At 40.3% G+C, this 25,539-nt stretch overlaps 1 protein-coding gene and 1 long non-coding RNA gene across 7 annotated transcripts in view; both read right to left on the bottom strand.

Moving 5' to 3' along the window:
- BTBD9 (BTB domain containing 9) overlaps positions 1-25,539 on the bottom strand; it is a 301,113-nt gene that overhangs the window by 192,943 nt on the left and 82,631 nt on the right. The window lies entirely within an intron of this gene.
- LOC122459462 lies at positions 11,872-13,312 on the bottom strand. Its single transcript, XR_006280175.1, has 2 exons — positions 13,155-13,312; positions 11,872-12,836 (listed from the first exon to the last, which is right to left on the bottom strand). It is a non-coding gene; the product is annotated as an uncharacterized LOC122459462 (long non-coding RNA).

The following is a 25,539-nucleotide window of genomic DNA, read 5'->3' on the forward strand; positions in this document are numbered from 1 at the left end:
ACTTTCTGGGGGCAGGAAAGGAGCGGGGATGTGGCATGCTCCGGAGAGCAAGTGGAGTGGGGGTGGGAAGAGGCAGGCCTGGAGCATCCCCCAGCAAAGTCGGCACCTGTTCTTCTCTGGGTAAGCTGCCACTACTGCTACAAAGGTGCTTCCTAGAATCCTTGCCTGCCGCGGGCCGTGCCTGTGTGGGGTAAGCCAGGGGCACTTCCCAACCACAGTACTGTATAGTACTGTACAGACAGTCTTTACGTAAAAGAATAAATGGACACAAATCAGACGTCAAGAATTATAACATTCAAAAACCAATTGGAGAACACTTCAATCTCTTTGGTCACTCGATTACAGACCTAAATGTGGCAATTCTTCAACAAAAAAAACTTCAAAAACAGATTCCAACGAGAGACTGCTGAATTGGAATTAACTTGCAAACTGGATACAATTAATTTAGGCTTGAATAGAGACTGGGAGTGGATGGGTCATTACACAAAGTAAAACTATTTCCCCATGTTTATTCCCCCCTCACTGTTCCTCAGACGTTCTTGTCAACTGCTGGAAATGGCCCACCTTGATTATCACTACAAAAGGTTTTTCCCCCCCCCTGCTCTCCTGCTGGTAATAGCTCACCTTAAGTGATTACTCTCTTGTTACAGTGTGTATGGTAACACCCATTGCTTCATGTTCTCTATGTATATAAATCTTCCCACTGTATTTTTCACTGAATGCATCCGATGAAGTGAGCTGTAGCTCACAAAAGCTTATGCTCAAATAAATATGTTAGTCTCTAAGGTGCCACAAGTACTCGTTTTCTTTATGGCATGAAAGTACTTCTTATTCCCACAGAGAAAAAATATGTTAAGGTTGAGAGTTTGTATCAGTAACTTAAAGCTTAAATACATTACAGGTATGCTCTAGTCATTCCAAAATCAAGCATTACAAATTCAGGAAATTCAGAATGAAGGTTATACTTAACAGAAATGCAGAATTAAGACACCCAAACAACATTAAACTTTGTCCTGTATTAATGTCATGCAATAATTGTGCAATTATGATTAAAGCAGTAGTTCTCAACCTATTAATCATTGTAAGCCGCATATGCAGCCCACAATGTGTTACCCAGGCTGCAGGTTGAGAATCACAGCACTCCCCCCTCCCAAACCCTCCCCTCACACCACTATGCCCAGCACCCCCAGCTGAGAGACCTCCTCCACAGAGTGGGGCCAGGAGCAGAGGCCCGGTGGTGGGGCCAAGCAGCAGGGACCGCGGAACCCATTGTGCAAGGCCAGGCGGAAGCCCCGACCTGACCCCAATGCCAAACTTGAACCCAACGCCGACTGTGTGAGGGCCGGGCAGCAGCCCCGACTCTGGATCTTGTTTTGCGAGGCCGGGTGGCAGCCCGAAACCGATCCCACAGCCAACCCTGATTGCTGCTGTGTGGGGCTGGGTGGCAGCCCTGTCCTCGACCCCGGACCTTGGTGTGTGGGGCCAGCTGACAGTCCCGACTCCAACCCTGCTGTGCAGGGCGTGCGGCAGCTCCGACCCTGACCCTGCTGTGGGGGGCTGGCAGCAGCCCTGACCCTGGGCCCTGCTATGTGGCAGCCCCGGCCCTGGACCCTGCCACCATTTAGCATACAGCTGGCCTGCAGCTGTGTGCTAATTAAGCCACATGTTGCCTGTGGGCTGCAGGTTGAGAACCATTGGAATAAGGTAGAATAATGTTTATGGCCCAGATTCCTCGGCCCCCAAACTTTAGCTCTTATGATATCCCTATATCAATAGTGGGAATTTCCTCAGTTTTTAAAAAATAATTAAAAATATCTTACATGAACACCAAACAAGAAACTGAAAGAGAATGTTACCATGCAATATTTCTAGTAACAGGATGATACGTAGTATCACCCTTAAATATTTTTTTCAAGCTTTAAACAGCAAATTCAATGAAGCACTGAAAGGTTGCCGGAGTATCCCAGCCAGATAAACTGGATTTACAGCTGCTTTGCATTGCCAGTGCTGTGGAAGGTAGCTGAAGCATCTGGCAAATGTGACCCTTAATATTAATTTATTTATAGCTATAGATGGCTATGTTAATTGGCACAATGTGAAGAGAAAACCCCATCTCCAGTATGTTTGTTCTTTATGGGTTTCCCCTGCACATCTGCCCCAGTTCCCCCACCACTGCCATCTCAATGCACAGTGGAGCCAAGGCAGTAGGGCCACAGAGAGCCTTCCAAGCATTGATAGTCAAACTAGTATGTGGACACAGAATCTTTAAACAGCAGAGCCAGTTGGGCCAAGTAAACTACCAGTCAGTAGTCTTGAAACATGTCCAGTCTCCTCATATGATTGATTCATTACAATCAATAGAAATGTTGCACACAAATAAATTGTACTGAAAGGGTGGCGATTAGTTGAATTACCTCTGATGTCACAATGGTCCCATTTAAGAGTTACCTGAACCAGTCTGTAGCCTATATAATCAAAGCAATTATATACAACAATCATTAATAACTTATTTTAATTACAACCTAATTTTTTCAAATATAGCCTATGTGTACAATTTCAATTAACATTAACTATATGGAAGGTTTTAAGACTCTGCCTTATTATTTTAAGATGGTTTGGACCAAAGAAAAGACTGACAGATGCTAAATTACTTAAAGGACAATTTTAACTAAATTTTTACTTAGGGACTAACAAATTTACTTGAAAAATCTTAGACAATACATTCTGTACCCAGTGTAAGTGCTGTAAGTATGGGGAGGAATACAGTATTTTTCATACAAATAAGAGATTGTATCACAGCTTTAAGTGCAAATTAGAGCTCAATCTTAAACCCGGAGTTGTGCTCAGTGTCTACGTAATAAGAAGTACAAAGTAAATTTCATTACCCAAAGGTTTGGGAGTGAAGCCCCACTCAAAGGAAATTATATCAGTCATGTCCCCCTACAATCCCTTTATGCATTGAAGGCCCACTCATATTAATTTATAGATCTTCTGCATTTCCTCTTGCCCCCCGAAAGGGTCCATCCCACGCTTTGGGAAATGCTGGACTAAACTTATACAACAAAATAAAAATAGCAGTGAAAACTTGGTGGCTTACATAGGCTAGTTCAGAGCTAAATTAGCTTGAAAGTTAACTTCCTTATCCCCTGAATTGGAATACTGCAGGGGCACTGCTGGTTGAAAAGAAAGCATATAGTAAATAGATGAATGCTGATTGAACTATTATAATACCAGATAGATAAGGAAACTTACATAAAATGACTATGTCAATAAACATACTACAGCATTATAATAATGAATGTAATATAATTAAATAATGAAAACAGACAGACATTACAAAATACTACAAAAATGTACTTAAAGCTGAAGAAATCGTACATGATGTTATATTGTATTATTTAAGAAACAGTATGTGAAGATAAAATTGATGATTGCCTTGTAATTTTTTTAATGTATACATTCAGGGGGGCTTGAATGCTTGTACGTTCAAGCACAGCTTTGGTTTTTCATGATGAACAATTAAACATTGAAACAATACTTAAACATATTATCCCTTACCAAAAACTACCACCACCTTTTAGTTTTCCTTTCTTGTTACCACTTCAGTAGCTGTGTATCCTATATCATTTCAGTCCTGATTAAAACATAAAATGTCTTTAGGAAATGTTACGTCCTAATTTACCGCTTAATTTAATCTTATCGGTCAAACACTGCATCTCTTAAACAGAACAAACTTATCTATTATCACACTCCAAAAACCACATTAAAAGGAACCTTGCACTTCTGACAGATGATAGTAAAAGCAAGGAAATTTACAGTTAAAGAAGAAATACATCATACATCCTCCCGATACCTAATCGCAATGTGTTGCCTTAAGAGAACCACTACAGCGATGTTCCATAGTGCCTACATATGGGAGGACATATGACAACCTTCACTCTTATCTTTGCTTTTATTGTTTTCTCTCTATTCTACTTAGTCTTTTAACATAAGGGGAAAGAAACACAAAAGGTTGTGCTGCAGTGCCCTGAACTCCTTGATGGGTAGGGAGACTACACCTTCATTGCTCAACAATGACCCCCTGCAGTAAATTAAAGAGCGACACTGATTGGCTCCAAAGGGAGTTTCAGTAAAGGAGAACTTGAAAAATAGATGATGGTTACATTTGCAATCTTGAGAGTAGGGCAAATGAGGAGTCCCTGAGAATTCTGATAGGGAGAGGAAAGACATTTACAGGTATGGGTGAAGTCATACCAAAGGTTTCAGCAAATGGGATAATAAAACCATAGAGCACAGATTAAAAAACTGCATTTGGAAATTAATATGTAATTTGCGACCAAAGATTGGCTGGAGAGACTAGAGGATAGCAGAGGAAAAAGCATATGTACTTAGACCTTTAAGAAGATTTATGTTGGGGGCAAGTTACTGCAAGTAATTTCTTTAAACTTACAAAAAGAAGAAAAAAGCATTATTTTTACCTGCGTGAAGGAGAGCATGCAATTAGCCCACATTACAGGGTGGATAAAAATAAATGATTTTTAATAAATAAATAAATAAATAAATAAAATAAATTTTTTGATAAAATGCGTTTTGAGGAAAAACCCTATCTAAAGATAGTTTTAATTAAGATACATTATAGCTCAAAGATATCTCATTATGGAATAGGGATTATAAATTCTAATTCTATAGTACGAGACAATATATTCATGTAATGTTTAAGAAAAGTTTTGTAAATGAGTTCTAATAGCTCATAGATTAGGAACCCAATCTTATGGGGCTCCAGACGCTTCTGTATAGATTATTTAGGTTAATCTTTCTATCTACCCAATGGAACTCAGTGCTCAGTCTAGAAGATACCATCAGAGATGCTTAGTTTTGCAGTTCTCAAACTGTGGATTTATGTCTCCAGAGATAACATGCTTGTTAACAGCAAAAACATTTATAAAAAATTACATATAGAGGTGAGAAGTAACAGACTTCAACTCTATTGTCCTACAAATTTGTGTACACAGAGTCAATATCTTACCTCTCTCTAAAAGTGCAAAGTTTCAAAAAGTTCAATGAATAGAAGATTGTTGGGAGCGGAATAGATCTGGACAAGGAGTAGAAGTCTGGAGATAAATGTGAGAAGGCAGGGACAGAAACAAAAGTGAAATTGTTTGAGCAGCATATTCCAGATGTCTTGAGGTCTTTCTGAGTGTAGCCTTCTTTGATTTGAGATCTACCATACCATTCTCTCACTAGAAGGGAAAACCTATAATGGCAGCAGGCCATAAAACAGACCCAGTTTGGGAATATTTTAATGAAGTTCCTCTACTTGTGGGTAAGACAGGCATGCATGCAAAATGCAAACAGTGCAAGAAAGAAATGCAAGACCTGCTTGCCAGAATGAAACAATCATGAGAAGTGTTCCTTCTCAGGAGGAAGCTGCTTTGAAGATGATGAAAGGAACATGTCTGAATATGCAGGATCTTCAGGTTGGTAAACTTTTTTATTTCATATGTCTTTCTTAAGGACTGCCTTTCTTCCTTCTGGACTATTCTTGAATTCTCATGTTTGAGCCAAAAATATCGTTGTTACTCTATGGTACTATCATTTTAGATTCAGTTGTGATAAAAAATAAATAGCTGAAATAGGCAGATCTTCCTTTTACAGTTTCACCTTTAAAGTAATACTGAGTGTCAGTGAATGCCATGAGTAATACTAAATTAGCAGTATGGTATTTATAGTTAAATAACTGCATTGACTTATTTTGTTTAGGAGAATCCATCCTCAACATACAGGATTCTGAAGACTATCCACCTTCAAGATCACCATCATTTTCTATAGTTTCAGAGTTATTATCTTACTACATGTTCCATTCTATGCCTCCGATGAAGTGGGCTGTAGCCCACGAAAGCTTATGCTCTAATAAATTTGTTAGTCTCTAAGGTGCCACAAGTACTCTTGTTCTTTTTGCAGATACAGACTAATACGGCTGCTACTCTGAAACCTGCGAATGATAGTGTTTCAGTCACATCATGTATGTCACATAGCTACAGTATATCACCTGTAGCAAAAAGAAAAAAAAATCATCATTATCCAGAAACAACAATAGATAAGTTTGTGATAAGAACCAGCAGATTACAAAGAGAGGTAATTGATGAAAAAACTGCCTGGTTTGTTGATGCAACAAACTCTCCTTTCCGTATGATTGAGAACCCACACTTCATTAACATGGTTCAGTCATTAAGACCAGGATACAGTCCACCCAGCAGAGCAGATGTCACAGGCAAATTGCTGGATAAAGTGTATGAAAGAGAAATTGAGCAGTATGGAAATGGTCTAGAGGGTAAAATTGTTAACCTGAGTCTTAATGGGTGGAACAATGTCCACAATGATCCTGTTGTATGTGCTTGTGTGACAACAGAAGAAGGGAATGTCTTCCTTACAGAAACAAGTTTCAGAGTAGCAGCCGTGTTAGTCTGTATTCGCAAAAAGAAAAGGAGTACTTGTGGCACCTTAGAGACTAACAAATTTATTAGAGCATAAGCTTTCGTGAGCTACAGCTCACTTCATCAGATGCATTTGGTGGAAAAAACAGAGGAGAGATCTCTCCTCTGTAAATGCATCCGATGAAGTGAGCTGTAGCTCACGAAAGCTTATGCTCTAATAAATTTGTTAGTCTCTAAGGTGCCACAAGTACTCCTTTTCTTTTTACAGAAACAATTGACACATCAGGAAATGCACACACAGCATAATACTTACAAGAAGTAGCAGTAAAAGCTATAACAAACTGAAAAAAAAATCAAAATTCTAGTATGCAGCTTGGTCACAGACAATACTGCAAATGTATCCAAGATGAAGAAATTTAGAAGAGAGTCCCAGGCTAATAACATATGGTTGCACTGCTCATTTGATGCACCTACTAGCCAAAGACTTCAGTGTTCCAGAAATAAAGGCTAATGTTGAAATTGCAAAATACTTCCATAACAACCACTTTGCAGCAGCTGCTCTGAAAAAAGTGGGAGGGACCAAGCTAACTCTCCCACCAGACGTGTGCTGGAACTCAGTAGTGGACTGTTTTGAGCACTATATCAAGAACTGGCCTAATGTGATGACAGTTTGTGAACAAAATCGTGAAAAAATAGATGGCACTGTCTCAGCCAAAGTTCTCAATATTGGGCTTAAAAGAAATGTTGAACACATTCTGAGTACCCTGAAACCTATTTCTGTAGCGTTGAGCAAAATGTAGGAAAATAGCTATTTTATTGCTGACACTGTTGAAATTTGGAAGGAACTGAGATAGATCTTAAAAAGAGAAATATGCAATGACAGAGTTAAATTACAAGCATTAAAAAAATGAATGGGACAAGCACGATCTCCAGCTCATTTTCTTGCAAATATTCTCAATATTCAGTACCAGGCTCAAACCTGAACTGCTGAAGAAGAGGAGTTGGCTATGACATGGACATCCAGCAATCATACCTCCATAATGCCAACCCTAATAAACTTCAGAACCAAGGATGAACCATTCAAGAAATATATGTTTGCTGATGATGTTTTAAAGAAAATCACACAAGTGAACTGGTGGAAGTCACTTAAACACTTGGATTCAGAGACTGTTGAAGTGATAATCTCACTTTTAACAGCAATAGCTTCTTCTGCCAGTGTAGAAAGAATATTTTCTTCCTTTGGACTAATTCATTCCAAACTGAGAACTCGTTTGGGACCTGAAAAAGCAGGAAAGCTTCTTTTTCTTCTCCAGATTTTGAACAAAAAGGAAAATGAAGGTGAAGACGACTGAGCTAGCTGCAGAAGCCAATATTTTAAGTTTCTCACGTTGACCTGGCTGACATAGTCGATCTATATTTTTTTTTAATATTTCATTTAACTATTTTAGTTTAACAATTTTAACAAAAACAAACCTGATTTTATAAAACTTGAATGTTGAACTAAATTCAAAAATTCATATGCTTGTTTTGTTCAAATATTATATGTTTGCTGTTGAAGAAAAAAATCCAGAATACGTAACATTGTTGTTTTAATTAAATAAAACAATTTAAACGTCTGTCCGGTGATGTTCCCCTCCTAATACAGCATGGCAAGAAAATCCTCCAAATATTAATGATTAACCCGTTGAATAGAAGATAGTTCACCTCCCAATGACTTCATAAATATCTGCTTCAATTACCTTTGGTAAATGAAATAATTAAACAATCATCCATTTTCTGATATAGCTGTAAAACTAATCTGAAAAGTTTTCAAAATCAATCACTTTAAAAATGTACAGTGTGTACCTTCTAAAAATGAAGCCTATATCTATCTCTGAGTTGTGAAGAATATGTATTAAGGTTAACAACAAACAACAAGAATGCACTTTTATGTAGAAATCCATGATTAAATCTTCCTGACTAGTGATTTAAATCATGATTTAAATCAATTTGATTTAAATCAAATACACACTGCCACATTATAATTAATGGTCCCACACAAATAAGCATCTTTAAGATGCAACATTCCTATTGGCTAAAGACTCATCTACAAATATGACATCTGTCAAAGATGAAATTTTTAATACTATAGTTATGATCTCTTGAAAACAGGATATTGTAATAGGAAGTGCTGGCACAACGTTAACTTACTGCATTTCAAATACTAATACAATGGTCTTAGCTTGCTTCTCTATCACTTGTTTTATTTCACAGGGTAGATTCAAACATTTGAAAACTAGACAGTAAACTGCATTTGTATATCTTATATTATCTGGACTCTGTAACATATACAGCAGCAACGCTGATGGGGTCTCTAAGCTCTAATGCTAAAGTTACACATTTTGTGATTGAAGAGGACAAATAAAGAATCACCACTGTTGGAGAAAGCTACACTTTATTCTCCTTATTTGGTAGTTACACTAATTTTGATATTTCAGTCAACATGGCATTTGCTTCTGTTCCACAGAAGGAGCACATAGATCAAAAATGTCTATAATTCTGCTTTGCAAAACTAAAATTTAGCAAGAAGGGAGGAAGGGAATCTGCAGTTAATCAACCTCTTCCTGAAATGGCAGCTGACAGTCCACTGAAACAGAATTAGTTAGCAATATAGCAAGGCCTTGGAAAAGGGAAGGGGGAAGGAAGAGAATAATTTATTCAATCAGAAAAAGTTTATTTAAAAAAAATCTTCAAAACATGTTTAACTTCAAACTTTTTACCCAAATAACCTCTCATTAAGAATGATCACAAAACTAAAACCACTGAGATTGGCTATAGCGTTTTAAGTTTAATTAACCACATTAATTAATGCTAAAAACAATGTTAACAGTGTATTATTTTGATCTAGTTAAATAAAGGATTATACACATTTCAGTAGATTATACAACATTAAACATTTAAGTAACTTGCAATGAAGCCATTACTGTCATTCAAATAAGTTTCCACAGTTAAAGGCTGTATGTTATGTATGAACTGATTTGGCATTACAAGAATATAAATCCTTTATCTGCTTAGTGAGAACATGGAATGAAGAGAGAATTTCTATTCTTGAGTGAGAAGAGGTTTACAGTTGCACAGCACACTCTAGTGACCAAAGGTATTCAAGATAACTAAGATCTCTGAAGTAAAATGAATAATTTGTTCACGTTCAGACTGAAATTATTGTATTATTTCTATTAAAGTAGTACCCAAAATGTGTTAGGTGCTTTTCAAACAGACAGGAAGATACCCTCCCTGCAATGCACCTTTTCTGACCATTTCAATACCAAATTCTCAACATCAGCTTTTGTTTTTCTCGATGAAGGTTTATTAAATTTTTTAAATATATTTTAAACCATTTTTGCTATTTTCTACCAGGGTGAGTACAGCTTCCCTTTCAAACCCAGCATAAATGGCAGAGTAGAAAGGATTTGTGTTGTTATTAGAGTTCACATTCCTTTTCTTCATCAAGCACAAAGCACATGTACAGGAACCTCACTGAACCACTTGAAGACAGCCATGATTATGAATTGGTCTGTTTCCTTCTGATGCACACACACAGCACTATGAACGAAGTTACAAAAGGTTACAGGCTATGAATAAGGAATTGGACACAAATAGGTAACCAACTTCAGCCTTGTAATGTGATCATAGAATCGTAGAATATCAGGGTTGGAAGGGACCTCAGGAGGTCACCTAGTCCAACCCCCTGCTCAAAGCAGGACCAACCCCAACTAAATCATCCCAGCCAGGGCTTTGTCAAGCCTGATCTTAAAAACTTCAAAGGAAGGAGATTCCACCACCTCCCTAGGTAATGCATTCCAGTGCTTCACCATCCTCCTAGTGAAAAAGTTTTTCCTAATATCCAACCTAAACCTCCCACTTGCAACTTGAGACCATTACTCCTCATTTTGTCATCTGCTACCATGGAGAACAGTCTAGATCCATCCTCTTTGGAACCCCCTTCCAGGTAGTTGAAAGCAGTTATCAAATTCCCCCCTCATTCTTCTCTTCCACAGACTAAACAAGCCCCGTTCCCTCAGCCTCCCCTCATAAGTCATGTGTTCCAGTCCCCTAATCATTTTTGTTGCCCTCCGCTGGACACTTTCCAATTTTTCCACATCCTTCTTGTAGTGTGGGGCCCAAAACTGGACACAGCACTCCAGATGAGGCCTCACCAATGTTGAATAGAGGGGAACGAACACGTCCCTCAATCTGCTGGCAATGCCCCTACTTGGGCATTGGCCTTCTTGGCAACAACGGCACACTGGTGACTCATATCCAGCTTCTCATCCACTGTAATCTCCAGGTCCTTTTCTCAAGAACTGCCACTTAGCCAGTTGGTCCCTAGTCTGTAGCGGTGCATGGGATTCTTCCGTCCTAAGTGCAGGACTCTGCACTTGTCCTTGTTGAACCTCATCAGATTTCTTTTGGCCCAATCCTCTAATTTGTCTAGGGCCCTCTGTATCCTATCCCTACCCTCCAGCGTATCTACCTCTCCTCCTAGTTTAGTGTCATCTACAAACTTGCTGAGGGTGCAATCCACACCATCCTCCAAATCATTAATGAAGATATTGAACAAAACCAGCCCCAGAGTCGACCCTTGGGGCACTCCGCTTGATACTGGCTGCCAACTAGACATGGAGCCATTGATCACTACCCGTTGAGCCCGACAATCTAGCCAGCTTTCTATCCACCTTATAGTCCATTCATTCAGCCCATACTACTTTAACTTGCTGGCAAGAATACTGTGATACATGCTATTCTGTATGTATATAAAAAAAGTTATTTCCATTAATCTGCTTGAAAATGCTTTGAGCTATGGAAAGAAGTTTAATTATAAAACAAATTCTATTTGTTTTAAAGATTATCATTTTTCTTTATTAAAAATCATGCCATTGTTGCTGTACACACAACACACAAAAATTGTTTACCTCATTTGGGAAATGAGAGATATAACACTGCAAGAAAAATAAGTGCATTTTCTGATTTCTGCAAGAGTCCAATAGAGGTATCTATTTATCTTCAAATAAAGCCTTGCCTTTTTTTTTTTAAGGTAGATTTTCAACAGGTGTGCCTCATCTCTGTCATGAAGCTTTCCCATTAAAGATGAGGGCCATACAGATAAAACCCCACATACAGTTTTTAAATGCAAGACCAAACCTCAGTGGAACAATTATGAAATAAATTAAGTCTTGTTCCTTTCAGTCTTTAATTCTATTGCTCTTGAAAATAAGTTTAATATACCTACACAAAACAGTACACACATCACCAGTCTATTATATTCTGTGTTAACTCATTAAATAATGACCCAAACCTGTTAATTTGCTTAAAGTTTATGATCAAAAGTTCTTATTTATGGTATAATTTTAGCCCAACACCACAAAGCTGAATACTTGGCTGAATGAAGCAACTTTTCTGATGGGAAAGCAAAATATTAGGTTTTTTTATTATCATAGCATAAGGGGGGGAATAGATTTTATACCGGGGCTGATACATTTTCATGACAATTCCGCAAAGCTGCTTTAAACCACACTTTAAAATTTCCAGCCATTTAAATAAATATATTCTAGTGTAATTAAATCACACAATACACTCCCTTTAAAAACATAATTTAAAAAAACAGAGTACCAGACATTGTAAGCTTATCTATCTACCAGTGTGGTGGTGGTGGTGGTATTTATTTTGTTTTTAAGGGGGTGGATTTCTCTTTGGAGCCAAATCAGATTTATTAAGCTGTATTGTCCATAAAGTTCATGGTACAACAAGAAAACCCCCAAAAATATAAATCTGAGCTATGAAGGCTGATGAAGAAAACCTTTCCAATAAAACATCAACAACAAGACATATATTCTGTGGACATATTATCCTTTTCAGAAATTATTTACTGAAAGTGAATGTGTGTATTTATTCTCTTGAAATGCCATTATGACAACAAACAATAAGAAAAATTATTTCATTCTCTTTTTTGCAGGGTTGATATGGTAGTTTCATAACTTAATCCTGGAAAATGGTATATTTGTAGTATGGCGATGCTAACTGGACTATTACACCTTAAACTTACATACCTGGAAAATAATTACACATCCTGTGCAATCCAGGATTACTTTTCACTTGTCTTTATAACAAAGGTGCATAATTATAGGCCACATTAGAGGACACACTATGGAAATGTGACCTAATGCGTATCCTTATCTGTCTAAAATTCTACATATAAAGATACAATTACAAGGTCATGCCACAGATTGAGATGAGGATAGTTTATCTTAAACTAGAATTTTAAGACTAGAGCATACAATTGGGCAGGAAAATCCATGGAAGAGGACAAAATTCCCAGGGAACTGCACAGAGTCTTCTCCTAATGCTCTCCATAGGATAAATGACCTAGGAACCACAGAGAGGGAAGAGATGTTGCTTCTTAAACCTCTGAAGACCAGGGAGCAGTAATGAAATTTTTTCTCAACCTATCACCATAGAGCCCTCTCCATCCTGGCAGAAAGGTTCCCTCAAAATCCATACCATGATTGGATTCTGCCCACTTATTGCTGCTTTTACCAACACCACCTCTTGTTACTGTCCCTCTTCCCATGCTCCCTGCCTCATCTCCACCTATTCAATTACTGTAAGGTGGGTGCATACCAGTTGAAACACTGTACTCAAAGTGTAGATATCAATAGTTCACTGTCAAACTTGTGGACTCACCTATTGGGATCCTGCAGAGGTCTGCGCTGGATCCAATACTATTCAACATTTTCATTAATGATTTGAATAATGGAATGGAGAGCATGCTTATAAAGTTTGCAGGTGACACCAAGCTGGGAGGAGTTGCAAGCACTTTGGAGGACAGGATTAGAATTCAAAATGATTTTGACAAATTGGAGAACTGGTCTGAAATCAACAAAATGAAATTCAGTAACAGAAAATTCAAAGTACTTCACTTAGGAAGGCAAAATCAAATGCACAACTACAAAATGGGGAATAACTGGCTAGGTGGGAGTACTGCTGAAAAGCATCTGTGAATTATAATCGATCACAAACTGAATATGAGTCAACAATGTGATCCAGCTGCGAGAAAGGCTAGTATCATTCTGGGGTGTATTAACAGGATTGCCATATGTAGGTATGGGAGGTAATGGTCCCACTCTACTAGGCACTGGTAAGGCCTCAGCTGGAGTACTGTGTCCAATTGTAGGGACCACACTTTAGGGAAGGTGTGGCTAAACTGAAGAAAGCAACAAAAATAATAAAGGGTTTAGAAAACCTGATCTATGCATAAGTTTAAAAAAAACTGGACATGTTCAGTCTTGAGAAAAGACGACGGAGGTGGGGACCTAATAACAGCCTTCAAAATACGTTAAAGGCGGTTATAAAGAACATGGTGATAGATTGTTCTCGATGTCCACTGATGTTAGGACAAGAAGTAATGGGCTTAATCTGCAGTAAGGAAGATGTAGGTTAGACACTAGGAAAAACCTCCTAGCTATAAAGATAGATAAACTCTGGAATAGGCTTCCACAGAAGATTGTTTCAGAGTAGCAGCCGTGTTAGTCTGTATTCGCAAAAAGAAAAGGAGTACCGGTGGCACCTAAGGTGCCACCGGTACAGAAGATTGTGTAATCTCTGTCATTTGAGGTTTTTAAGAACAAGTTAGAAGGCCTAAATATACGTAGTCCTGAATCAGTGCAGGGGGTGGACTCGATAACCTCTCAAGGTCTGTTCTAGCCCTTCATTCCTATGATTGTATTATTCTACAATTTTATGCTTCCTTCTATTTCCATAGTGGAGAATGTGGATTCTCCTCTGCTTCAGAGTTCTCATTCCTCATATAACAAAATAAATAGACTAAACAATAAACTGACAGCAGACAATGGATTATATCAGTTGCTAATGGACATCTAGGATGCTGAACAACTATCTTGTGCACAGCATTCAAGATTATTATGTAAAATCAGAGCTCACTATGTTTCTGGAGGTGCATTTTAATCCTTAAACAAACGTTGGCTACAGCATGCACCCAACTGAAGGTCAAAGCAGCAAGTTACTTTGAATACATTTTAATGTTCAGGAGACTGGCAAAATTTGCTGGAAACTATTTTGAGATTAAGGTTTTTTGATTATGATAATTTCAACATTTGATATTAATTTTGTCAGTTGAAAATAGCCTCCAAACCCCCCACCCCACACACACTTTAATATCAGAAGATTTGAAAGCACTACAGATTCAACAACTCAGCAATTCTAAATTGTACTATCATCGTCCACCTTTTGATTATCACAATGTTTAGGAATATATTCTTTTGACAAAATAAAAACTGAGCATCTGACAATCCTTTCTGGAAAAATAGTGGGCTGTGTAATGTACCTATCTTTATTAGCAATTATTTTACACATATTATACTGAAATATTGAATTTCTCAAGATAATGGATCTCTTCTAAACTGAAACTCTTTCAACATCCTTTTCCCTCCTTATTAACCATTATGATTTTGTATTTTATTGTACTTTGAAATGGTTTTAACATGCAATTTAGGAGTCTTCTTTCCTGTCTGAAGCCTCACTTTTAAAACAGACTTAACATTCATCTTTATTACTTGGCCTTTTATCCTTTCTAATACAGATATTAACTGTGTAAACACTGGTATGAAGTTTGCATGAAATCTCTATCCATAGCTTTTTAACAAATCCTATCTTTATAACGTGCATTATCAAAATAGATATTTTTTAAGGGTCAGTATATGTGTGGTACCCGATTACTTAAATTCTCAACATTCTCAATTTTTTCTTAATTTTGTTAAGTAGACTTTTTGAGAAGTGTTTTAGATTAACACACTGCAACAGGTAAAACAAATGGTTCATTTCACTTCTAAAGGCCCTTTGTTGAGTCTTCCTCCTGAGAATATGCTGAAAAACCTTACACATTCCTTATGCTCTCACTGTACTCAATGCTCACACATATAGACTAGACTCTTCTGCATTCACCATAAAAATCACTCTCTCTTGCTAGAAACAACTACGGGGGGGGGGGGGGGAATAAAGAAAAAGAATCAGAATCAATTATCTTGAGATATTTTAATTCTATGGTCTTTTCTGTAAAACAGTGGTTCTTAACCGGGGTACACATATCCCTGGAGGTACGCAGAGGTCTTCCAGCGGTACATCAACTCATCTAGATATTTAGCTCATTTTACAACAGGCTACATAAAAAGCACTAGCAAAGTCAGTACAAACTAAAATTTCATACAATGACTTGTTTCTAGCTCTATATATTATACACTGAAATGTAAGTACAATATTTATATTCCAATTTATTTATTTTATAATTATATGGTAAAAATTAGAAAGTAAGCAATTTTTCAGTATTAATGTGCTCTGACACTTTTGTAGTTTTATGCCCGATTTTATAAGCAAATAGTTTTTAAGTGAGGTGAAACTTGGGGGTATGCAAGACAAATCATACTCCTGAAAAGGGTACAGTAGTGTGAAAAAGTTGAGAGCAACTGCATGTAAAACACAATATGTTGCCTTTGGAATAGGAACATTGGTTTAAACCTCATTACTGGACTGTACCACACTACATGGACCAGCAACAAGTCAATGCACGGCGCATTTAACTCCATTTGTTTGCTTATCAACGAGAGAAGTAACCATTTATATTTCACATAATCTGATATTCTACAGTAGTTTTATAAATGGAATAAATAACTTTTTTATTCCATTTATCTTCCAAAACACCTTAGTTAGAGTGAGCATATGCTTGGCCCTGTGCAGGTGCAGCCTCCTGTCCCCTTGCATCATGATGAAAGGTCAGGGACTGACAAGGTCCTTGCGCTCAGGATTACAAGGACTATATGTAGGGCCCTAAAAAATTCACAGTCCATTTTGGTGAATTTCATCACAGTCATAGGATTTTTAAAATTTCATGATTTCAGGTATTTAAATTTGAAATACCATGGTGTTGTAATTGCAGGGGTCCTGACCCAAAAAGGAGTTGTGGGATGGTTGAAAGATTATTGCGGGGGGGTTGCAGTACTGCTACCCTTACTTCTGTGCTGCTGCAGGCGGCAGCACTGTCATCAGAGCTGGGCAGTTGGAGAGTGGCAGCTACTCGCCGGGAGTCCAGTTCTGAAGGCAGACCGCCGCCCGCAGCAGCGCAGAACTAAGGATGGCATAGCATGTGTCATAAATATAAAGGGAACGGTAAACACCTTTAAAATCCCTCCTGGCCAGAGGAAAAATCCTTTCACCTGTAAAGGGTTAAGAAGCTAGGATAACCTCGCTGGCACCTGACCAAAATGACCAATGAGGAGACAAGATACTTTCAAAGCTGGAGGGGGGAAGAAACAAAGGGTCTGGGTCTGTCTGTGTGATGCTTTTGCCAGGGACAGAACAGGAATGGAGTCTTAGAACTTAGTACGTAATCTAGCTAGATATGCTTAAGATTATGATTTCTTTAAATGGCTGAGAAAATTATGCTGTGCTGAATAGAATGGATATTCCTGTCTTTGTGTCTTTTTATAACTTAAGGTTTTGCCTAGAGGGATTCTCTATGTTTTGAATCTAATTAGGATGATAAGTATCTTACAGGGTGATTTTACAGAGGTGATTCTTTTTACCTTTTCTAATATTTAAATTCTTGTTAGAAATTGAATGGTGTTTTTCATTGTTCTTAAGATCCAAGGATTTGCGTCTGTGGTCACCTATGCAAATTGGTGAGGATTTTTATCAAGCCTTCCCCAGGCCGGGGGGGGGGGTGCACGGTTTTGGTGAGGCTTTTGGGGAGAAAGACATTTCCAAACAACTCTTTCCCAGTAAACCCACCTGTCTGGTGGTGGCAGTGGAAGTCCAAGGACAAAGGGTAAAATAGTTTGTACCTTGGGGAAGTTTTAACCTAAGCTGGTAAAAGTAAGCTTAGGAGGTTTTCATGCAGGTTCCCACATCTGTACCCTAGAGTTCAGAGTGGGAAAGGAACCTTGACATGGTGGCAGAGTGGTGGGATCAACTTGAAATCATTTTGAGGTTTTTTGAACCAGAAGCAGAGATTTAAAAAGGAAATTTTTTTTTCCTTTGGGCTGCTGGAAAGCAGGTTAAACTGAAAACAGAGGTTTTTTTTCCTCTGCTTTGGGGCCAGAGCAGAGACAAAAGGGAATTGTCTTTTGTGAGGGGGAGTTTTCTCTACCTAAAGGCAGGGTAGTTAACCTCCTGCAGGGAAATTCACCAGTCTTCACAGACCTGAATTTTTTTTCCCCTAAGAGCAACTAGAGGGGTTTTCTGTCTATTTGCCTGGAGCCGAAGGTGTTGAGGTTGTTTTTTTTTTGGATTTTTCTGTAGGCTCACAATCACTATCAGAGAATATAGGTATCCTATTACAGCACAGGAAAATTTTACAAGCCAAGTTTTGTTTGTTTTATTTCTAACCCTCGGGTGTAAAGTTAGTAAAAAACAGAGAGGTAAAGATGACAGAAACCAAGACACTATACAAATTAGAGTTAGCCAGAATGGAGGCAGTGAAAGAGGCAGAACAATACCGAGAGGCTGCCCACAGGAGAGCAATGGAGGCCAAGGACAAAGAAAGGGAGGCAAGGGACAAAGGGAGGCAACTGGAGGAGAAGGAAAAAGGGAGGAAGCATGCACTGGAGATGGAGAAGGCAAAGGCTCAGCAGAATATACCAAAAAACCCTAGCAATCCTTCTCCAAGTACCACTCCCCATCCCAGAAGGTTCCCCACCTACAAGGCAGGCGATGATACCGAGGCCTTCTTAGAAAACTTCGAAAGGGCCTGCCTTGGGTACAGCATCTCTACAGACTAATACATGGTAGAGCTGAGGCCGCAGCTCAGTGAACCCTTAGCTGAGGTGGTGGCTGAAATGCCTAAGGAATGCACGAACCAGTATGAACTGTTTAAAACCAAGGCGAGAGTCAGAATGGGGCTAACACCCGAGCATTCCCATCGGCGGTTCAGAGCCCTAAGGTGGAAACCAGACGTGTCATTTACCCGACATGATTAGCACATTGTGAAACATTGGGATGCCTGGATATCAGGAGCAAGTGTTAAATCTCCAGCAGATTTGCCCTTCCTAATGCAAATGGAACAGTTCTTAGAGGGTGTTCCTGAGGAAATAGAAAGATACATCCTAGATGGGAAGCCCAAAACTGTAATCGAGGTGGGGGAGATTGGAGCCAAATGGGTGGAAGTGGAAGAGAAGAAAAAAACTGGTCGCAGTTGGAGCGGATACCAGAAGGGACAACCTCAGACCACACCCTACTACCGGGGGCCACCCAAGGCCCCACCTACCCCCCAAGGAACCCTCCAGCCACCTTATCATCCTGCCACACCGTTCTCCAGCAACCCACCTCGCCCCATTGACCCGTCAGCTGGACGATGTTTTAAATGTAACGAGCCGGGGCATGTAAAGGCCAACTGCCCCAAGAACGCCAACAGATTACAGTTCATTGCACCGGAATCACACCCAGAGGTCCTCAGGCCCAGATACCTCCCAGATACCCTTGGTGAGGAAGGAAACTGTGAGTGTGGGCAGGAAGAAGGTCACCGCGTGGAGGGACACTGGAGCACAAGTGTCAGCTATCCATGCTTCCTTAGTGGACCCCAATTTAATCAACCCAGAGATCCAAGTGACGATTCAACCCTTCAAGTCCAACTCTTTCAATTTGCCTACAGCCAAGTTGCCTGTCCAGTACAAGGGCTGGTCAGGAATTTTTGGACTTTTGCAGTCTATGATGATTATCCCATCCCCATGCTGTTGGGGGAAGACTTGGCCAATCATGTGAAGTCAGCCAAGAGGGTGGGAATGGTCACCCGCAGCCAGACTAAACCAGCCAACACGCCTAGCACTGTTCTGGAAACTTCTACCCTGACCCGGTCAGAGGTGATGGACCCGGACCCCAGGCCAATGTTTGCAACAGCAGTAGTGGATCCAGTCCCAGAGACCCAAACAAAGCCAGTCCCAGAATCGGAACCGGCGGAACAACCAGCACCAGACCCATTGCCAGCACTGAATCCAGTACTTGCAACTCCAATACCAGAGGGCCCCACCGAACCGGCAGCAGCTGATAACCCTACACAAGAGGCTCAGCCAGAGCCTGAACTCCAACATAGTGCACCAGCGGAGAGAGGTTCACAGTCAACGGAAACAGCCCCATACCCTACATCACTTCCAGAAGGACCAAGCATAGGTCTACAATCTAATGAGGCACTGATGTCTCCAGCATCAAGGGAACAGTTCCAGACCGAACAGGAAGTAGACGAAAGCCTGCAGAGAGCTTGGACGGTGGCATGGAGCAACCCAGAGCCTCTCAGCTCTTCTAATCGATCCAGGTTTGTTATAGAAAGAGGATTTTTATACAAGGAAACTCTTTCTGGTGGACACCAGGAAGACTGGCATCCTCAGAGACAGTTGGTAGTTCCAACTAAGTACCGGGTCAAGCTCTTGAGCTTAGCCCACGATCATCCTAGTGGTCATTCTGAGGTGAACAGGACCAAAGACCAATTGGGGAGGTCATTCCAATGGGAGGGAATGGGCAAGGATGTTACTACCTATGTCCGGTCTTGTGAGGTATGCCAAAGAGTGGGAAAACCCCAAGAACAGGTCAAAGCCCCTCTCCAGCCACTCCCCATTACTGAAGTTCCATTTCAGAGAGTAGCTGTGGATATTCTGGGTCCTTTTCCAAAAAAGACACCCAAAGGAAAGCAGTACATACTGACTTTCATGGATTTTGCCACCCGAGAGCCGGAAGCAGTAGCTCTAAGCAACACCAGGGCTAAAAGTGTGTGCCAGGCACTAGCAGACATTTTTGCCAGGGTAGATTGGCTCTCCGACATCCTCACAGATGCAGGAACCAATTTCCTGGCAGGAACTATGGAAAACCTTTGGGAAGCTCATGGGGTGAATCATTTGGTTGCCACTCCTTACCAGCATCAAACAAATGGCATGGTGGAGAAGTTTAATGGAACTTTGGGGGCCATGATACATAAATTCGTAAATGAGCACTCCAATGATTGGGACCTAGTGTTGCAGCAGTTGCTCTTTGCCTACAGAGCTGTACCACATCCTAGTTTAGGGTTTTCACCATTTGCACTTGTATACAGCCGCGAGATTAAGGGGCCATTACAGTTGGTGAAGCAGCAATGGGAGGGATTTACACCTTCTCCAGGAACTAATATTCTGGTCTTTGTAACCAACCTACAAAATACCCTCCGAACCTCTCTAGCCCTTGCTAAAGAAAACCTACAGGATACTCAAAAACAGCAAAAAGCCTGGTATGATGAACATGCCAGAGAGCGTTCCTTCAAAGTAGGAGACCAGGTTATGGTCTTAAAGGCGCTCCAGGACCATAAAATGGAAGCGTCGTGGGAAGGGCCATTCACAGTCCAGGAGCGCCTGGGAGCTGTTAATTATCTCATAGCATTCCCCACCTCCAACCGAAAGCCTAAGGAATACCTTATTAATTCTCTAAAGCCCTTTTATTCCAGAGAATTAAAAGTTTGTCAGTTTACAGCCCAGGGAGGAGATGACGCTGAGTGGTCTGAAGGTGTCTACTACGAAGGAAAACGTGCTGGTGGCGTGGAAGAAGTGAACCTCTCCATGACCCTTGGGTGTATGCAGCGATAGCAGATCCAGGAGCTGTGCACTAGCTATGTGCCGACGTTCTCAGCCACCCCAGGACTGACTGAACAGGCATACCACTCCATTGACACAGGTAATGCTCACCCAATTAAACTCCAACCTTACCGGGTGTCTCCTCAAGCTAAAACTGCTATAGAATGGGAGATCTAGGATATGTTACAGATGGGTGTAATCCGCCCCCTGGCAGTGCATGGGGATCTCCAGTGGTTCTAGTTCCCAAACCAGATGGGGAGATGCGTTTTTGCGTGGACTACCGTAAGGTAAATGCTGTAACTTGCCCAGACAACTATCCAATGCCACACTCAGATGAACTATTAGAGAAACTGGGACAGGCCCAGTTCATCTCTACCTTGGACTTAATCAAGGGATACTGGCAGGTACCGCTAGATGAATCCGCCAAAGAAAGATCAGCCTTCGCCACAAGTCGGGCTGTATGAATTTAATGTACTCCCTTTTGGGCTGCAGAATGCACCCGCTACCTTCCAAAGACCTGTAGATGGTCTCCTAGCGGCATTAGGAGAATATGCAATCGCCTACCTTGACAATGTGACCATATTTTCGGATTCCTGGGCAGAATACCTGGAACAGCTACAAAAAGTCTTTGAGCGCATAAGGGAGGCAGGACTAACTGTTAAGGCTAAGAAGTGTCAAAGAGGCCTAAACAGAGTGACTTACCTTGGACACCAGGTGGGTCAACCCTCTATAGGCCAAAGTGGCCGCTATCCAAAAGTGGCCTGTCCCAAAGTCAAAGAAACAGGTTCAATCCTTCTTAGGCTTGGCCGCTTATTAAAGACGATTTGTACCGCAATACAGCCAAATCACCGCCCCACTGACAGACCTAACCAAAAAGAAACAGCCAAATGTCGTTCAGTGGACCGAAGAGTGTCGGAAGGCCTTTAACCAGCTTAAAGCGACACTCATGTCTGACCCTGTACTAAGGGCCCCAGACTTTGACAAACCGTTTCTAGTAACCACAGATGTGTCCGAGCGTGGTGTGGGAGCAGTTTTAATGCAGGAAGGACCAGATCAAGCATTCCACCCTGTAGTGTTTCTCAGCAAAAAACTATCTGAGAGGGAAAGCAACTGGTCAGTCAGTGAAAAAGAATGTTATGCCATTGTCTACACTCTGGAAAAGCTACGCCCATATGTTTGGGGACGGCGTTTCCACCTGCAAACCGACCATGCTGCACTATGGTGTCTTCATACTGCCACGGGAAATAACAAAAAACTTATTTGGTGGAGTTTAGCTCTCCAAGATTTTGATTTTGACATCCAACACATCTCAGGAGCTTCTAACAAAGTGGCTGATGCACTCTCCCGTGAAAGTTTCCCAGAATCAACTGCTTAAAATCGTCCTTGAGATGTGGAAAATATTGTTAGCTTTTATATACTTGGTAGTATATTTAGAGGTGCATGTGTCTTATTAACTTTGTTTTCTCCTAGAGCTCCAGGAAGAAATCCCAGCCAGCGTTTCACTCTAGCTGTGATCTGGGGGGCGTGTCATAAATATAACGGAAGGGTAAACACCTTTAAAATCCCTCCTGGCCAGAGGAAAAATCCTTTCACCTGTAAAGGGTTAAGAAGCTAGGATAACCTCGCTGGCACCTGACCAAAATGACCAATGAGAAGACAAGATACTTTCAAAAGCTGGAGGGGAGGAAAACAAAGAGTCTGGGTCTGTCTGTGTGATGCTTTTGCCAGGGACAGAACAGGAATGGAGTCTTAGAACTTAGTAAGTAATCTAGCTAGATATGTGTTAGATTATGATTTATTTAAATGGCTGAGAAAATTACGCTGTGCTGAATAGAATGGATATTCCTGTCTTTGTGTCTTTTTGTAACTTAAGGTTTTGCCTAGAGGGATTCTTTATGTTTTGAATCTAATTACCCTGTAAGGTATTTACCATCCTGATTTTACAGAGGTGATTCTTTTTACCTTTTCTTATATTAAAATTCTTCTTGTAAGAAACGGAATGCTTTTTTTTCATTGTTCTTAAGATCCAAGGGTTTGGGTCTGTGGTCACCTATGCAAATTGGTGAGGATTTTTATCAAGCCTTCCCCAGGCAAGAGGGGTGCAAGGTTTTGGTGAGGATTTTGGGGGGGAAAGACGTTTCCAAACAACACTTTCCCAGTAAACCCAGTCAAACATTTGGTGGTGGCAGTGGAAGTCCAAGGACAAAGGGTAAAATAGTTTGTACCTTGGGGAAGTTTTAATCTAAGCTGGTAAAAGTAAGCTTAGAAGGTTTTCATGCAGGTCCCCACATCTGTACCCTAGAGTTCAGAGTGGGGAAGGAATCTTGACCACATGGTTTTGCCACCCTTACTTCTGCGCTGCTGCCTGCAGCGCTTGGCCCTGAGTTAGCAGCTGCCACTTTCCCACTCCCCAGCTCTGAAAGCAGCAGCGCAGAAGTAAGGGTGGCATGGTATTTTATTGCCACCCTTACTTCTGTACTGCTGCTGGCAGGGCGCTACCTTCAGAGCTGGGCACCCAGCCAACAGCTGCTGCTCTCCAGCCACCCAACTCTGGAGGCAGTACAGAAGCAAGGGTGGCAATTCCATGATTCCCCCTAAAATAACCTTGTGACCCCCCTGCAACTCCCTTTTGGGTCAGGACCCCCAATTTGAGAAATGCTGGTCTCACCCACGAAACCTCTATAGTGTAGGGTAAAATCACACCAAAAAAAACAACCCAGATTTCATGGTGGAAGACTGGATTTCATGGTCCGTGACGTGTTTTTCATGGCCAATAATTTGATAGGGCTACCACCAACAGGGATTGAAGTGAGTGAAAAAGAGGGAGGGCAGGAGGGCTAACCCTACTGCTTCCCACCTCATCAGCTAGTGAAGCTCCCTACAGTTTCCCTACAGGAAACATTTTTTCAGTGTACTTGCAGCACAATGGCTCCCAAATCTCCTACTGAGACATTTATAGGCAGTCACAAATGCAAGATTATGCCTTTAAGAGTTCAATCGTGCCTTTATTCATTTTAATTTTATTAGCAAGTATAATAAATTATCACATACACATTCCCTTTTGCTGCAGAAATGCACTGTATACTACACACTTTACAAACCGTAACAAGTCTCATGACTCTTCTGTAGTCCCATTATATACATCCTGTATTATTGTGTAGTCTAAAGAATTCCATAGATTACTTCTGTTTGCAGAGATGCTCTTAAAGTATTTTAATAGGAACAAGAACTTGAAATAGCAGCATGTGATGTCTCAGAAGTCAACATAATATTATATTTACTCACACATCTTTTCCCTACTTTCAAACAAATGGATATGTTAAACATGAACTGTCAGAACAACAAAAACTACATCAGTTCTCATGTCTAAACAGCTCTAAAATGGGAATGCAGGCATGATGCGACTCTGTAATGCATATTTTTGTATAACACTGAAAGAGTAGCAATTTTTTTATTTGCTATACTCATTTCTAATCAATAAGCAAGTGGTATAAACACAACAGCTTTTATACTCCTAGCCCCTATACTCCTTTCCTTGTGACAATGCAAATAGCCCAAGTTCAGCAGAAAACAGAAAGATGTCAAAGAAAAGAGATAGAAACCCTTTCCCGAGTCCTTAATGAGGTCTCCAGAGCCAAAGGCAAACCAACAACAAATTGTACTTTCTACATGGGGGGGAGGGAGAAAAGGGGGAGGAGGAGGAGGAAAGAAAAAAATAGAGCGAGAGAACCCTGGAGCTGTCATATGAAATTAATTGAACTTAGCCTTGCCAAGAAAAAACATTGGTAATAAACCCTCCCCACCTAAATTAAGTTTTTACACCATGAGAAAAATCAAAATTTATGGCAGTAATTTCATCTAGGTTTTTCAAGAAGTGCTTGCTGATTTTCTAGCACTCAGTAGAAAAATCCCAGAGGAGCAATGCAGACAGCAATAAGGCAGACTTCTAAAAAGATACCATTTAATTTCTCACTCCTCCCCTTGCATTATTACCACTATCCCACTTCTTTTTAGCTGACTATTAACTCTCTCACTGCAATATGCTTTCGTCAAGTTTCCAGTCTCAAAGACTATAACCTCCATGGACTAACAGTTCAAAAAGAAGAAACTATATCTTTGCAGGTTCATCAATCATTCCTATTATTCCATGAACAGCCTAATTATGCTAGACCTCGGATTAATCTGGGATTAACAAAAGGTGTCATAGACCAAAGGCAGAGACTGAAAATATTCTGTCTCAACATGGGCTAGAGGATTACCTTCCGCAGAACATCCGACACCAGATTTCTTAACTGTTTGTTCCTTACATGCTACAGAAACAAAATCATCTAACATTTGTCAGTTCTCTACTTCCACATCTTCATTCCATTTTTTCTGTCTTGCTTCACCTTTATTTCCTACTTACACAGTATAGCAACCCATACTTACCACTCTTCTATTTATTACATGGTTTTTTAGCCTTTGTTCATTTG

Source organism: Dermochelys coriacea, chromosome 3 (assembly GCF_009764565.3).
Source record: "Dermochelys coriacea isolate rDerCor1 chromosome 3, rDerCor1.pri.v4, whole genome shotgun sequence".
Lineage (NCBI taxonomy): Eukaryota > Metazoa > Chordata > Testudines > Dermochelyidae > Dermochelys > Dermochelys coriacea.